This window comes from Etheostoma cragini, chromosome 23, assembly GCF_013103735.1.
Source record: "Etheostoma cragini isolate CJK2018 chromosome 23, CSU_Ecrag_1.0, whole genome shotgun sequence".
NCBI lineage: Eukaryota > Metazoa > Chordata > Actinopteri > Perciformes > Percidae > Etheostoma > Etheostoma cragini.
In genome coordinates, this window is record NC_048429.1 from 9,612,823 (window position 1) to 9,628,759 (window position 15,937).

Sequence of the window (15,937 nt, forward strand, 5' to 3'; positions counted from 1 at the left end):
CTTAGTTTTTCACACAGAACGTGTAGGGAGGAAATAAAACCCTTTTCTTTTTATAATACACAAACAGGACTCACTTTCAATTCTTTTATTATAATTTCCAAAGTTTCTACATATTTTGTCTTGCTGTATTTATTGTCTGGTGATTACAAGAGAGATAAAGAGAAACAGACAGGTACAGCATACTTTACTCTACAGCAGCAGTTCACTTTCTCTCAAATAAAAGCAACAGCATCCCTATTGGGTAGACCACGCCATGCTTTCTCGTGTATGCGTGTGTGTGTGTGTGTGTGTGTGTGTGTGTGTTAAGGGGCATCTCGTTCCAGAAAAACTGACAGGCAATGTGTGTGTGTCTTCACGGTGTTTGATAACTTAAAGAATGAAAACCTCTACAATATTACCACTCTATCCCAAGACTGAATTTCTTTTAATCTCAAGTTTTTTTGCCTTGCTGAGATTGATGCTGTTCCTCATTTTGTGTCTCATGTCCTAACCCATGTTTAGCTTTGGCTGTGTCTAATATTTGTTATGCAAGCTTAAAAATTTAGCAAAGCAAAAAGTGTCTCTAATTTCTCCTCAAAAGATGTTAATTTCGCCATAAAGTACAGTGTAGAGCCCAGCTAAAATGTTGTTGGTGTGTGCTTCCTCATGGCCAGTTTCTATTGCCTTTTCTGTGGAGTCATCTAATGCCTTTGCTACATGAATTCCAATACTTTTCTAGGCATTGAAGTTTTTTTTATGGGTGACAGGTCATTAAGGCACAGTGGCACCCACCTGATGCTCTTCCTTTGTCTTTTTATCCTCGCTGAACAGGTCTCTCTTAAACTGAAGAAGCACAGCACAGCAATACAGCACAGATGGTTGATATTTCACACACTGCCTATTTAAACACAGTGGGATACCATGTCCCGCTCAGGTGGAAAAGGTAGTAGACAGGGGCACCAAATGCAACCCAGGTTTTTTTATCTTCAGTATATTTGTTTGCCTGGAAGTCTAAAAAAAGATACATTTGTTTTTGTTTTTTAAAGGTAGTGTGCAGTTCGTGTGTGTGAGTACGTATGTGTGCACGTGTGTGTGTGTGTGTGTGTGTGTGTGTTTGTGTGAGATAGAGAGAGTGGGGAATTGTTGGAATATTGTCTGTTGCATGTTTCACTCAAGAACCTTGTGTGTAGTTCCTCAGTTGGTCCGCAGGTGCCACTATGTCACTGAAAGAGAGAGTTAAAGACAGGCGGAGGACGGTTGAATTTTGAAGTAAAACATTCAACACAGTGCTTATTTTCAGCAGCCTGATAATCTGTCTTCGAGCTGATCCGGATGTTAACACTGACATGTATTTTAATGATATTGCGGAAGGCTCCATTTACTGCCCTCCCTGGACAGAGACACTTTGGTCCACTCCCAAAGTGAGCCCTGAGGACTAAGGACTAAAGACTCACATACTTAATTGATCTCAGATGGTAAGTGAGTGAGTGTGTGAGGCAACATGGGCTCAGATCGGTATAAATGGGATTGGGACAGCAATTTTACAAGCTGGACAACCGGTCCTTTCCGTTCTGTGGTTGTGTGTTGTGCTGTTGTTTACCTTTGTAATTTCTGGATTTCCCTATGGTCTCGGGGGTTGTACGTCGCAACGCTTTGAACTGTGGGTAATTCCCTTTGGTGAAGTCTGCATCACTGTCACTGCCCGATGTGAGTCGAGAGCAGATGTGAGTCGCGCATGCTCAGACATAAACGGTTTACGGCATAAAGTGTCATACCCAAAGAGAGTCGAGTCAAACCGGCTCTGGTTGAGTGCAGATGTGAGTTGCGCATGCTCAGATTTGAATGGTTTACAGCATAACATGTCATACATAAAATTTGTGACATCCATAAAATAATAAACTTTTCTCATGACAAACAATAAAAGAAGATGTTAATCATTTCAAAAACATTTTTGCTATCTGTGATTGTTTGATTGCTAACGTTGGCTCAAAACGCCATTCAACCGACAGTCTTCATTGTGTTTGATTGCTAGCTTGTAGCGAGCAGTGAACCAACTTTGTTAAGCAGGTCCATTTTTGCTGTATTGACATTGCAGAAGTCTCTCGTTAGCATCTTAAATGCTACTTGTCGCAAAGTGACGCATGCGCAACTCAAATCTGCACTCAACTCGCATCAGAAAGTGACATTGATGCAAAATCAAGGAAAGGGCTTGGTAAGTGTTTACTCAAACCCTTACGCCCTTTGAAATTTGTTACTGGGACAACCCCAAGTCCTTACGAATTTTGCGAGTATGCGTACCAAAGGGGCTATTAATGACTGCAGAGGAAATGAATTTGGTGTGATGGTTGAAGTGATACAACGTGGGTTTGGCTCTGCTATTTACAAGCCGGAAGCTGGAATATTCCCAAGGGTGTGCTCTCTGTGCATGTTTTTCTTAGTGCATGTTTCCATGCTCATCCATATTCTCTAATACTCTAATGTGTGTATCTCTCTGCGTGTGTTCTCTGTAGTTTAGTGTTTTCCAGTATTGGGGTTGGAAAAGGAAACCTAATCACCCAGAGTTTTAAATTGGCCATAGGGGATCTGCTAATAAGCACCCATACTCATACCAGCACTGTACTGCGTGACAGAAAAAATACTCCACCTACCTGCCTAGTACTACGTACCTACCTACCTACCTATTTGTATCTTCCCTTACGGTATGAAGTCAACCAACAAATGAAGAGATAGAGAAAGGAAAGCAAAGCGACAGAAGAGTTTGATGAGATTGTGGCTCATTGTGACCTTGTTTGCTGCTTCATTAATCCTGGCTCCAAAGGGCTCCTCATTATCACGAGTGTGTGCACAAACAGTGTGTTACAACTGTGTTCAACAGGTAATGGCATCTATGTATGTGTCTGTTTGTTGCGTTTGTGTGTTTGTTCTTGCTGTCGCTTCTGTACTGTTGGCCTGGTCTTCGACATGCAGTGCATGTCAATGTGCATACACATTTCTGGGTGTGGACAGTAGAAGCTGCTGACTCCACAGCACATTACAGACCCCCAAGGAGGCATCTGGCCTCCAACCAGCAAGGAGAAGGCAAAGTCTGTGACCCAAACATGAAAGAAGACGCTGGGGGGGAGAAGTTCTAACTCTTCAAGGGTCCTGCTGGACAGTGTCTGCTGCCTGACAGCTTCACACAGCTATCCCTTCATCTTTCTGCCATACTTTGTGTACATGGAGGAATGCCTTTAAGGGGTGGTTATCATACATTTTGAATATTGCTCTCATATTGTCATATTGTACCCTAATTGAATGACCACCACATATTTTAGAAATTACTTATCTTTTTTTGATATTAGATTTAACGGTTGTTGACAGTCAGTTGCCTCATTTAAAATTACAGTAAAGATTCAGGATGCATACAAATAATAATGTACAGTATAAATAAACTATGTACATACTACTATATTATGACCCTATGACTAGCGGCGGCTAAAGTTATTCGTGGGCCATGGGACTTTTGTCTTGCCTTATTTTCACTCTCGCTCAAATTTATTTTTACTTTACGGAAAAAACAGGACTATGTCTCTTTCTGCATTACATGTGCAACTCAAAGTGAAGTAAGGTAACAGATGTACTGATTCTAGCCCAAACCACAACCTTTTTCTAAATTTAACTAAGTCGTTTTGTTGCCGAAATGTAACCAAACTGGGATCGTTTCACAATGTTAACGCCGTGTTTAAAACCGCGACTGTTACCTTCTCTGGTTTAGATATGAGGAAGGAAAACGCTCCTGTGGGTCATATTCCCTGCCACCGCTAAGGGCGTTAATTTACAACACGCTCCCAATGTCATGTGGGATGGTAGGAATAAACCAATATTGTTGCATGATTTGGAGGAATTGTTGGTATCATTTTCTAAACAAGTACAAGTGCATCTATTTTGTGTATCTCCTAGAAGTTCAAACATAATCTGCAAAGCACTGCTACATTCACATTCACATTTTCAGCCTTCAGCTTGGCCTGAAGCTGGGGTTATGATCAAGGAAACGGGTTGGAAAAGGTCTTCTAAGCCTTGAGGCAACTAAGAAAAGGACGTAAAATACAGAACTACGAATGTGCAGGTGGCAATAACCGAAGCAGACACATTAGAGACATTTTTTATGCTTTGAGCCAATTGGGATGTGTACTATGCAGCAGGGATCCAACTTAATGTAAGGCAGATTTTGAACATTCAGTGTAGTCAGAATTCATTTGTTACATACAAATGTTCTCACAGCTTGGGTCTAAATGACAAAAATACAATTACAGTTTTTATAAGGGTTGAAGGAGTGAGAGCAGGGTTTAAAAGGTCACCAAGGCATTGCACTTGATGGAATTGGAAAAGAACCCCCACAAGGGCTGTAAAATACCACATGAATTACTTAGAAAGTATAGGTTTGCAACTGCCAACACTGGTCACTATAAGATACAGATATAGTCTGCAATGGTGTTCATTTCTGCTGCAGGGTACACGCACATTATTTCTGTAATGTCTGTGGGTGATGAGAAAACAGTGTGTGTGATTTAGAGATGCACGATGTACAGTAGTTGTGTTTCAGCCTTCATTACATTGTTAAATTATGGGTTGGTGTGTGGAGAAACGGGGACAATTCAGATATTAAATTCCGTATGAAACAACATTATGGCTCAAAGTTCAGGGATGATATGACAGAGAAATAGAGAGCAGAAAAATTAAAATGAGGTTGGATATATATTGGCAGCGCAACAAACCCATACCTGACCTCTTCACTATGTCGCAGTGTCTGAAGATTTCATTCATATTGAGCCGAGAGACCGCAAAGTTGTCATCATCACTTCAACCAGAGAGAGCGAGGAAAAAAAACAACATAATAACACTCCAACTTCCTCCATTATTGCAGCTGAGACATCTGCTTCTGTAATAAAAACCAACATGCATGCATAATTCAACCGGCCAGCCGATTCTGTATTGAGTGGAAATGCAAGCAAGATAAAACAAGTGTCCAATAATTATTGCTGCGGAAAAATGATGAAGTACCAAATTTACAGCTAAACAGGCTTATTTACACTCACGTGTTAGGAGCAATTCAGAAGGTGAAACACTGTGTTGCCTGTTTGTGTGCAAATTGTAATGTGTAACTGTACGGCTTCAGAGTCAGTTTCTTATGCAGATAGGAAGGTGCTAGTATCATTTTCTATGACTAAACCAAACATTAGGTTGCAATAAACATAGACTGGCTCAAAATGAGGGCACTAACAGTAGATCAGAGTGATGATGATGCTGCAACCGGGAATACATTTTTATGCATGCCACACACACACACACACATACTCACTTCTCAGCCTTAACGGTTATGTACAACTAAAAGAATCACAGTCATGGAGAAAAAAAGACGGAACGTGATACAAGAACAAAAGATCAATGGAAAGAAAAGAAGTCAAAGAGCAAAAACAGTGATCAGCGAGACAACAAGCAGTAAGTGGGAAGAAAGACTCAAGAGAGTGGATGGACAGAAAGGAAAGAAGGCAACAAAAATTGACAATTAGTGACAACGAGTGAGAGATGAATTATGCATCGGTGTGACTAGAGGGCAGGAGGAAACTAATCTGGAGGGGAGGAGATGCCAGACTGATACAAGCTCCATTTATCTCTGCAGTGACCTTCTCTACTTCTTTCACACCTCCACTAAAGCCAACAGTCCTAAAGAAAAGGCAGAAGATGAGTCTGACAAAAGGAGTCAGTGAATGGAAGACTGTGAGGAGGAAAGATAAAAAGAGTGCAGGGAGTGATGTGTGAATAACAGTATACTGTAAGCTAAAAGAAGGCTGGGTGTGGACAAAAATAAATAAACAATAGCAAAAGGGAATACTGTGAGGAGAGTGAGGGAGATGTGGCTTTTAAGGAGAAGAAGAAGAGGAGAATGAGAGCGGATGAGGGGAAGGAGCGATGGAGCGCTCGGGGAGCACCTTGACTTTGACTGCAGAGGTGAGAGGGGATGGTGGAGTTGATTTCTATCTTTCTGTGGTTTATGTGAAAGTATCACTCCCTCCACTTTGCCATGGGCAAATACCACAAACGCAGTGTGTGATGCAGTGTGCGATGTAGTGCTAACATACATGTAAAGGCCCTAAAACTTGTCTTTTTTGCATCAGTCAGCTTCTCACTTACAGTGATAGCATATGATCTCACTATTGTCTGCCACAGTTGGAACCAGCTAGATATGTCATGTCTGAACTGCAGTTTAACCAAGTAGGACTTATTAATTCAATGGTTTATATTTTATATCCATCTCCAGTCAGTCTGCCAATGTGTTGTCTTCACAAATCAGTCGACAAAATAGTAAGTGTGCAACCTGATTGCTTGGCCACAGGATCCATCACCAATCAAACCAGTTGGGTCACAGGGCCAGGGGACCAGCCAATAAAGTAACACTACGTGACCAGTCACTCTGCCTGCTAAACAGACAGTCAATGACTCAGGGTGGACAGATAGACAGTCAGTCAGATTAACACCCAGTCAATCACTCTGTCAACAAAGCAGACAGTCAATCAGTCTGTCAACTCGTCAAATGACAGACAAACAGTCAGCAACAGTCACCACTCAGCTGTTCAGTCAGCTAGAAACCCTTCTGAGCGACACGGTGTGAAAGCAATTTTTACAGACTAAAGGACGGATTAAATTTGTCAACGTGTTTAAAATCACAGGAGGAGTGAGTCACATGACGCACATGAACAATGCATATACATAAATGAACAGAAACATTCAAACAAAAACACACATAAACGTAAACATACGGAGCTCTGGAGTTGACATGGAAGGGGAAATAAATGAGAAAAAAATGCATGTACAGCAACAAACACTTTTGCGAGATCTAGACTTCTAACCAACCTCTAGATCTAGATATCTCAAGATTTATTTGCGATATATCAAGTAACACTTGCAAAACAAAGTCAAGCTCTCACAAAAAGTGTTTGTCCCCAGTACATGTTTTTTTTTCTCGCTCCGTATAAACAAGACCACACATGCTACACACATACACATGTCGCCATAAAGAGTAAGATGTGATGGGTGAACAAAAGCAGCCGTCACATTTATCACACTAGAAAGAAGATTATATGCTCCATGCTAATGTGAAGTGCATTTTGAGATGACAGGTGTAGCTTAATGGCGCATATGCACCGACACGCACACATATTCAGCAGGTTTTCATAACGGCCATAGCAATATACAAGCAAACAAACTATGACAAGAATTCAAAATACATAATGACATTCCAATTCGCAGGGTGGATACCCAATTATTTACTTTATACAAAATGCTCAATACAGGCTGTTAAACACAGCTCCAACCTGTCAACATCTCTCTGGATGATTTTAAAGCTCTCATGGCAGTTTTCAAACACAGACTGTCTGTCAAGAAATGTCTGCTGCACATTTCTATTTTTCACATCTTTTGTTGCCTGTTCAGTCATAAAATCATGTCTTTCTGGTAAAGTGTTGAAAAGTCAATCAATTTGAGGTTTTTGGGTATGGAAGTGTCAATATCCTAAACCAAAAACTATGTAAAACTTAAATAATAAATAGGAAATAAGGTTTAGCACTCGTTAGCGCCCAAATGCTTTTTATAAGCCCCAACAATAGTTACTGACTTATGATTGTAAAACGCACTATGAAAAGGCATTCTTCTTCTTCTTCTTCTTCTTCTTCTTCTTCTTCTTCTTTTTCACAGATTTCCAGCTCCTGTAATTAAAAACATTTTCCTGTCATTCCCCACATGTCCAGCAGCCGCCACTATGGAACCTCTAGAGATTTCTGTTCAGCCATCTCTTCCCCAGCTGTTCTCCACTTCCCTTTTAGTTCTACTGGTTGCATTCTTCCCTTGTCTTTTTTGTCTTAGGTTCAGATGATATGTGCAGTCCCACTGCTAAAAAATCAGCCACAGGATAGCCCAGACTCAGAGATCTTTGCATTCTAACTTCTTGACTTATGGTAAAAACCTTATTTGCTAATATGCATGTAAACATGCATAATATGCATGATTTCTAGTTAATCCCAAAAATAGATGTCCAGTCTTTTGGTACTTCAATGATAAATGAAGAACCAAAGACCATTTAGAAGAAATGGTTGAAGAGGTTAACACTGTGACGGATGACTATCTGGACTTTGATACATTTGATATGGTGCTTCTCAAACCTAGTAAAACCTGATGATCAGAATGAACTGCCATTTTTCCTAAACACATTTCATTATGTCCATTTAGCTGTTTCATGCTGGGATGGGGGTTATCTTTGCCCTAGTCTCACTTTGCCAGACCTTCCGGCTAGTCCCCACAGGATTCCGGGATGGGAGAAAAACATGCTCTGGTTTATTGACATTTCTTTAAACCAATCACAATCATCATGAGTGGTGCCAAGTCCCTGACAGAGCCATGATCTTGTTTTGGTGGAACATGTGCTTGTTTAAAAGTTGTTTTAGTGGTGCAAGAGAAAGCTCAGATTATACAGATGGTCTAGCTGGCTGTCTGGATTTACACGGCAAAGATTTAATAAAATAATAATCAAGGTTTGTATAGAATTGTGGTTCAAAAGTGAGAATGTTAGTGTGAAATTAAACACTACAGTAGGCTGTATGCCAATGTTGTTTTCAATAAAAAAAAACATTTGCACAAAGCAAGCCAATCCACTTTTCCATGCTGATAAAAACATTAAAATGAGAAAAACAATGGGACAAGAACAACCCAAGGGACATTTAGAATAGATAAAACGTGTGATTAATTGCGAGTTAACTATGACATTAATGCGATTAATCGTGTTTAAATACTTTAATCATTTGACACGACTAATATTTTTGTGTTGTATTTTGGAAATTTGGACCCAGATCTGATGTAAGCAAGTTATTGAGAAATCCAGTGAAGCCAAGAATGTTTCTGTATGTGTGTGTGTGAGAGAGAGAGAGCGAGAGACACACACACACACACACACACACACACACACACACACACACACACAGATAGGGGAGAAGTGGAGAAGTTAAAATAACAAGGGAGAGAGAAAAAGAGGAGTAACAGAGTATGCAATTTTCTCCTCACACCCAAAATAAGGTCAAATTGGGCCGTTTTGATTAAGTCCTTGTCTGACAATCGAAATGAATAGAAGTGCTTGGGCACTTAACACTTAAAGGAAAGAGAAAAAGGGGGAAGACTGCAAAAAATAGGAAGAAGGCAAGGTAAAAAAAATTAAAGAATGTTGTGAATGGGAAATGACTCAATAACTAAAAGAAGTAATTGAGAAATCCAAAGTCCTGACTGAGAAACAAGAACATGTTTAATACAATAAAGACATGAAACAGGAGGGGAATTAGAGTGAGAAACAAGATGATAGACACAAGACGTGAGAGCGGCTTGTCACATCTGGTGCTGAAATGGTTTTCTAAAAGGTCAGATTCGTGGTAGGGCATTTAGGGATAAGTGGGGTAGTGCTAGTTCAGGTCTTTGCTGCCTCTGGGGGCTTTAGAAGTATTATTCATCCAACATTTAACCCTCCCTTCTTCAAAGACAGTGGAACAATGTCCCTGCAACGTAAATGTGACTTTTATTGCTTGTTGCCATTAGTCATTCTTTACAAAGGCTCCATAATAGATGAGAGGAGTTGCCAACTGTGTGAATGACTCAAATCCTCATGATAGTATGAGCTGCATGTGAGTTTGAGGCATTCAGATTGGGTCTAACCAGTCAGCACATGGAATGCTTTTTCTCTCTCTCACACACACACACACACACTTTCACACTCACTCTCACTCTCTTTCTCCCACTCTTTCCCTCACTCTCTGGAGCTCTGCTTCATACCTGAAAAAGCAGGAGTCATTATTAAAATGACGAGCAGTGCTCTTTGTGCAAGGCATTTGCGTCTTTCTAGTTAATGGCTCATCATGAAGCTATTACAAGTGTTGATGCAGATAACATTGATTGAATCTAACACATTCACATTGTGTGTGTGTCAGTGTGTGTGTGTGCAGCAGCTACATGGTAATTAAGTAATTAAGAGTGCAGCCCCTCTTTCATCCAGTTTACCTGTCCGTCCTTGTGCTGTTAAGCTCGTTGAAGGCGTCACACACACTGTACAAATCATTCACAATGTTACACGGTTATTAATTAGCTTTTTTTTCCTCCACCACACGGGCACACACACACACATATACAAATAATTCCCGGTAGTAATAAGCTCATGGCAACATTTTCTTTTCTACTGTATTTACAGGGTGTACATGACGTGTCATAATTGCAATGGCAGACTATCACTTGTGTGTGTCACACACTTTCAAAATCAATGCCATTTGTGTCAACGGCACCATGAGATGAGTGGTGTTGGGTTCCATGTGACTGGCTGCATTAATTTCATTCGCAGTGTGGCGGTGGTGTGTGCCTGCCAACGGCTAGTTAATTCTAAGTGGTAGTTATGCAGTGTTAAATGGATGTGCCATTTTCTACACATCAGTGGGTGTACCAGACAGCATATATTTCCATTACATCGTATTTCAGCATAACATAACATAACAACAACAACATGAAGCAAAATGCAGCAAAATTCTCTCTGTTGGTTGTGGCTGGTGCACATTAAATTCTATTCAGGCCACTTTATACATTAGACTTGTTGATCTAAGACAGCTAGAGGACAATTCCTGGTCATGGGAAGAAATATTGGGCGGCATATTTTCAACTGGTCATCTCCTGTGGTGAGGCTGGAGTTTGAGCACGCATGGCACTACACATTGAAGACTGAAAGGTTTGATGTGTTTTGTATTAGTCATTTTCCTAGCGCTTATTCAATTTACTTCACGTAGAATTTATTGGATAAATCAGCTAGCTTGTGCAGTCCTCTGCCTGTTCGTGTGCCACTGTCTAATTCTTTGGTCAACTGCGGTTGTTGTCAATTTGCCATACAAATAAAGTTTGACATAACTTTGGTTGGTTGGTTTGTGTGTGGTTGTGGGTATGAATGTGTGCTCCTGCGAACACTGAGACAAAACCTTTCACACAATGTTTTGTGTTCAGTTAGGGGTTTGAGTTATGTTTAAATATTAGAGCTGGATTATATTTATTTTGTCTTTTGTAGTTTTTGCTGAGGTTGCCATACACCAGCAGAGACTCCAGGAAGTGGCTGTACCCGGCAAGAAATAGCCTGCACACAGCCGCCTGTAAAGCCATGTCTTTTCGAGATTTTTTTTTATAGATTGCTAGACGACAGTAGGGGCAACTGCAGTCACATGTGCAAAACTGTAACTACAGTCTGTACAGCAGCAGTTCATGTGGACCAAACTCTAGTTTGTTTTTCATTGCAGTTTTCAAAACTCAACACACTTATCCCCTGGCTTAACCACAACCTGCACAACACTTTGGATTTACAGCACTTTGTTTTAATGCTAACACACTCCTGTCACAACTGTTAACCACACATTCAAAACCAAATAGATTTCAGTGTGGTGCCTATCAAACACGGTTGATTGCAACTTAAACTGAAAGTCTAGGCAGGTGTCTACTCAGGGAACATTTATGGTATTTATATAGAGAATCTAAAAAAGCCTTTTTTGTACACAAACACCAAATAAGAATGAAACAATTATTTTTTTGAATTAAACAAGAAAAGGAGTAAAGATACCAATACGTCCAGGTAAGATGTCTGAGGTTACATACAGAGCTATGAAAAAATGGGTTTTTCAGAATAATGTGGAGGTTACTCCATAGTAATGGAGGTGAAAGCAATGGATACATCACATTCATAAGTATTTAGAGATGATGAAGACATCCAATGTGATGAAGAAAACAAGTCGCATGATGCTGGAGTGAGGCAGGATTAGTTGCACTTTTCTTTGTTACCGTAATGTAACTTTAATTTTTTTTTTCTCTAGTAATTCCATACATTACTGTATTGAAGCAAACTGCTCATTCCTTCTTGTTTACCTTACTTAAAAATTGGTATTATATGAAAACAGATAGAATATGATTGTTGTAGTAGACCTATTCCTATTTTCCCTACTTCCTCCTCTCCCCCACTCCAAGTTACTGATTTAGCTAAGCTGACCTTATTTTCACAACAAGCCTGTTTACCTCCAGCTCTTACCATAGAGATCAAAGGTCACACCGAATCATTTTACCATTTTTTAGAGCATATTAATGCATGTTTTTGAATTTGGGGCTGTTGACATTAGTGTCATGAGGAAGAGGATCTGCTGCGTGACACAGTGTGTGTGTGTGTGTGTGTGTGTGTGTGTGTGTGTGTGTGCCTCTGAGAAAAGGACAAGCAAAAGGTGTTGCCCTATCACGTTGCAGTCTCGTGACATATGACATTTGGGACAAGAAAGATTATTAGTGGCTGCGGGCCATGCATACCCAAATACACGCTCACACACACACACACACACTCACACATACACAGGCCCAGTTATCTAGAGACCATATTTTGAAGGTGTTAAGTGATTCCTTAAACACAGATGCTGTATTAAAATACATTTTTGTTTTTTCTTCCCTTAGAGGACATTTTTAATAAAATAGGTTTCCAAAAATCCTAAACTTGTTCAATGATTATTAACCTATTTTTCGAATGCCAAGCTGGAAACATCTTTTATCATCCTTGTGATGAAACATTGCCATAGTATTTTTGCAAAGCAGATTTTAATAAGCCCACTTCCCTCAATTCCCAATCCTGGCCTTAGTCCTCAAACCACTCTTCTAACAGAAGGAATACAAAATAATTTAAAAGGAGCAGTGAAGCGCCCATTAGCAGAGACAATCAGAGCTTGTGTCTCAGCCTTGATATCTGAGTTGGTTTCATTCCCCAGTCTTCATAAGGAAAGAAAAGAAAACCAATGCACTCCTGGATAAAAGAAGTCCATTAAAACCATTTAAATCTGGCTGCATCTATCTACCTTTGAGGGTTTCTGTGTGTTCTGTTGTGCACATGGACATTAGAACCTCCATGTGTGCATGTGCAAATTCTCATATAAGAATCCTGTTGGCATATGTGTATTTTCACATTGTTACCCTATTCAGTATTATTATACTGTGTGTGTGTGTGTATGTGTTTGTTCGGCGATCAGTCTCCCCATGCAACCCGGTCTCACGCCAGTTCGTGGAATGGTCACATTATTTTCTTGTTTATTACGTCTAGAGGTTACAATTTTTGAACGTGACCATTTTACAAACTGGCATGACACTGGGCTGCTCTGGGGGAAGCAACAACGGGGAAATGAAACATGTGCTCGACGGTCACAACATCTCGCACAGGGACACGATCCACAGACCGGACCTTTTTTGCCTACTCTCTTGATATAAGAAGGGAGTGAAAATCTCAGTGATAGTTATAGTAATCGTATTTGGTGATCGGGGAAGTTGGTATTTTGGAATATAGGAACATAGAGAAAACAGTGTTAGGATATGAGCTCCTGGATGTTAAACAATCATGAACGATACTGAATTTGTATTTCTGATTACTGGGACGGTTGTGGTTAGGAAGAGAATAACGCAGAAAGTAACTGCAACATGCGGGACACGATCCCAGTCTCCGGGGTGAAAGTCCTGTATTGTTTGACCCATTCTTTGCCCCGACCAACGTCATTGTGTGTAATTTAAGCTTTTCAATTCTACTTGCTACTGTAAACGTTCTATGATCCCGAAGTAGGCTTTCCATTGAAATACATTACTTCAAAATTCGTAATCGACACACGAAAATAACAGCATTAACGTGACCTGTACACGAATCAGTAGATTAAATAACGTGACCATTCCACAAACTGACATGAGACTGGGTTTCGCCATGTTAAAAGATTTTGCGCGCAGACGTCCTCCTGTTGGAGATTACCCAGGAGGACCATCATTTTTGAATCTGTGTTATCACCGATGATGATGATGTCTCTTCGCGTCTCTATCAGTAGATTCCACAGTACAATACATGTATGTGTGGCCATTTAATGTCCTTGAGTTTGTCTGTGTTTTTGTGTTGTGGATGGTCACTTTCATAATTGAAAAAAGAGAGAGTAATTGAAAGAAACAAAACTGACTGGACTTAAATAGGCTACTGTAGGTCTATTCAAACGATAACACACTGATTTCCCGGTGTGCTGGAAGAGCATAAAAACAAAATGCAATAACGGAAGACTGTATGATGGAAAAAAGGTGGAAAATTGAATTTGTTATTGGTGAAACTCAAGGCATGATAAACGTCTTATCTGTGTTTATGATTGTAAGAAGGAAAAAATAAAGAGGACACATGATTTTGTTCGGAACATACAGAAAGTTATTCTGTTAAACTGGAAGTGAGAAAACAGAAAACTTTGAAAACAGTGTAACTGCATAGGAAGAGGTGAAGGATGGGAAGGTGGAGAGGCAGAAAACCTAATAGGAGAGGGGAAATTATACATTTAACATTATTCAATAATCTCCTAAATCCTCCAAAGCCTTCTGGCTGCCTCTTGAAATATGATCAGTTATTACGATGATCTACTGATGGTAGATTTTGTGTGTGTGGAAATGTTCATCAGGTGGAAAAAGGCTTTGTGTTGTTAATGTGAAAAATGTACGAGTGCCTTTGTGTGAGGGCCATTGGGTGAAACAAGCATTGATTTATTTTTTGTTTCAGAACAGTTGGGGCTGTCAGGTCCTTTTGTTGGATCAATAATTCCAGCACATTACCGCGCTCATACAGTAGCTGACCAGCGAGGGAATGAGTCACTCTCTTTGCAAGTGTGTGTTTGTGTGTATGTACCTTGCAGAAAAATCATCTACAAATGTCTTTTTATTGCCAGAAGCAAGAAAAGTCATGATTCTTTGATAAATTATTGCTATTAATAAAAATAGTATTCAATATAATTATACTGTGTGTGTGTGTGTGTGTGTGTGTGTGTGTGTGTGTGTGTGTGTGTGTGTAATCAAGCTTTTAAGTGGGAGAGCTTGAGCATAGAATGAAAACTAAAAATAAAACCCAAACTGAAAACCCAAATTGAATTTGTTCATCCAACTGTGAGCACAAGTGCAGTAGAGGGATTTACCTGTTTCAATGGCTGAACTCCATGAAGCCCTCTTGCACATGCTGATTAATAATATTCTATAGGATGGTAATGTAAATTAGAAGTTGCACGTTGCCTCTATTAATGAGCTCCGCTAATATCAGCCTGCTCCTTAAACCAGACAAAGATCCCACACTTCCATTCAGTTATCTCCCAGTATCCCTGATTAACACAGATCTTTAAATAATCTGCAAAGCCTTAGCAAGAAGGCTAGAGAAGATCACTTTTTGTATAATTCACCCCAACCAAACAGGATTTATTTGGGGCAGGTATTCTACTAATACTAATACATGCAGGCTAATTAATGTAATAGACTACGCAACCATTCATAACTTGGAAACTACGGTTGTTTCTTTAGATGGAGAGAAAGTATTAGATAGGTTAAATTGGAAATTTCTGTTCACTACTTTACATAAATCTTGGTTTTGCTTTGATAGACTGGATTAAAACATTGTACAGTTTCCCAAGAGTTTCTGTCACAACAAATGATCATACTTCTCCCAGCTTTAGTCTTCAGAGGGGTAATAGGCAGAGTTCTCTCCCTTGTCATTTGGCATTTTTATAGAGCCAGTAGGGGCTGCTATCACATAATAAAATTACTAAAGGATTTCACACAGAAAATGTACACAACAAGATAAGCCTTTATGTGGATGATGTGATACTTTTGCTCCTAAACTCACAAACGTCTCTTTCTGAAACAGTCAGACTTATAGATAAGTCCTCATCCATCTCCAACTACTTCAACAAAATCCATAGTAAATCCATGGTTTTACCTCTAATGATGGATTTACAGAGTGCATCCTCTACAACGCTAAAGGGGTTGGGGATTGGGGCCTTGGATCTGGATCTCTGGGTCTGGGGTGGGTCTGCCCGCTGGGGGAGGGGGGGGGGGGGGGGGG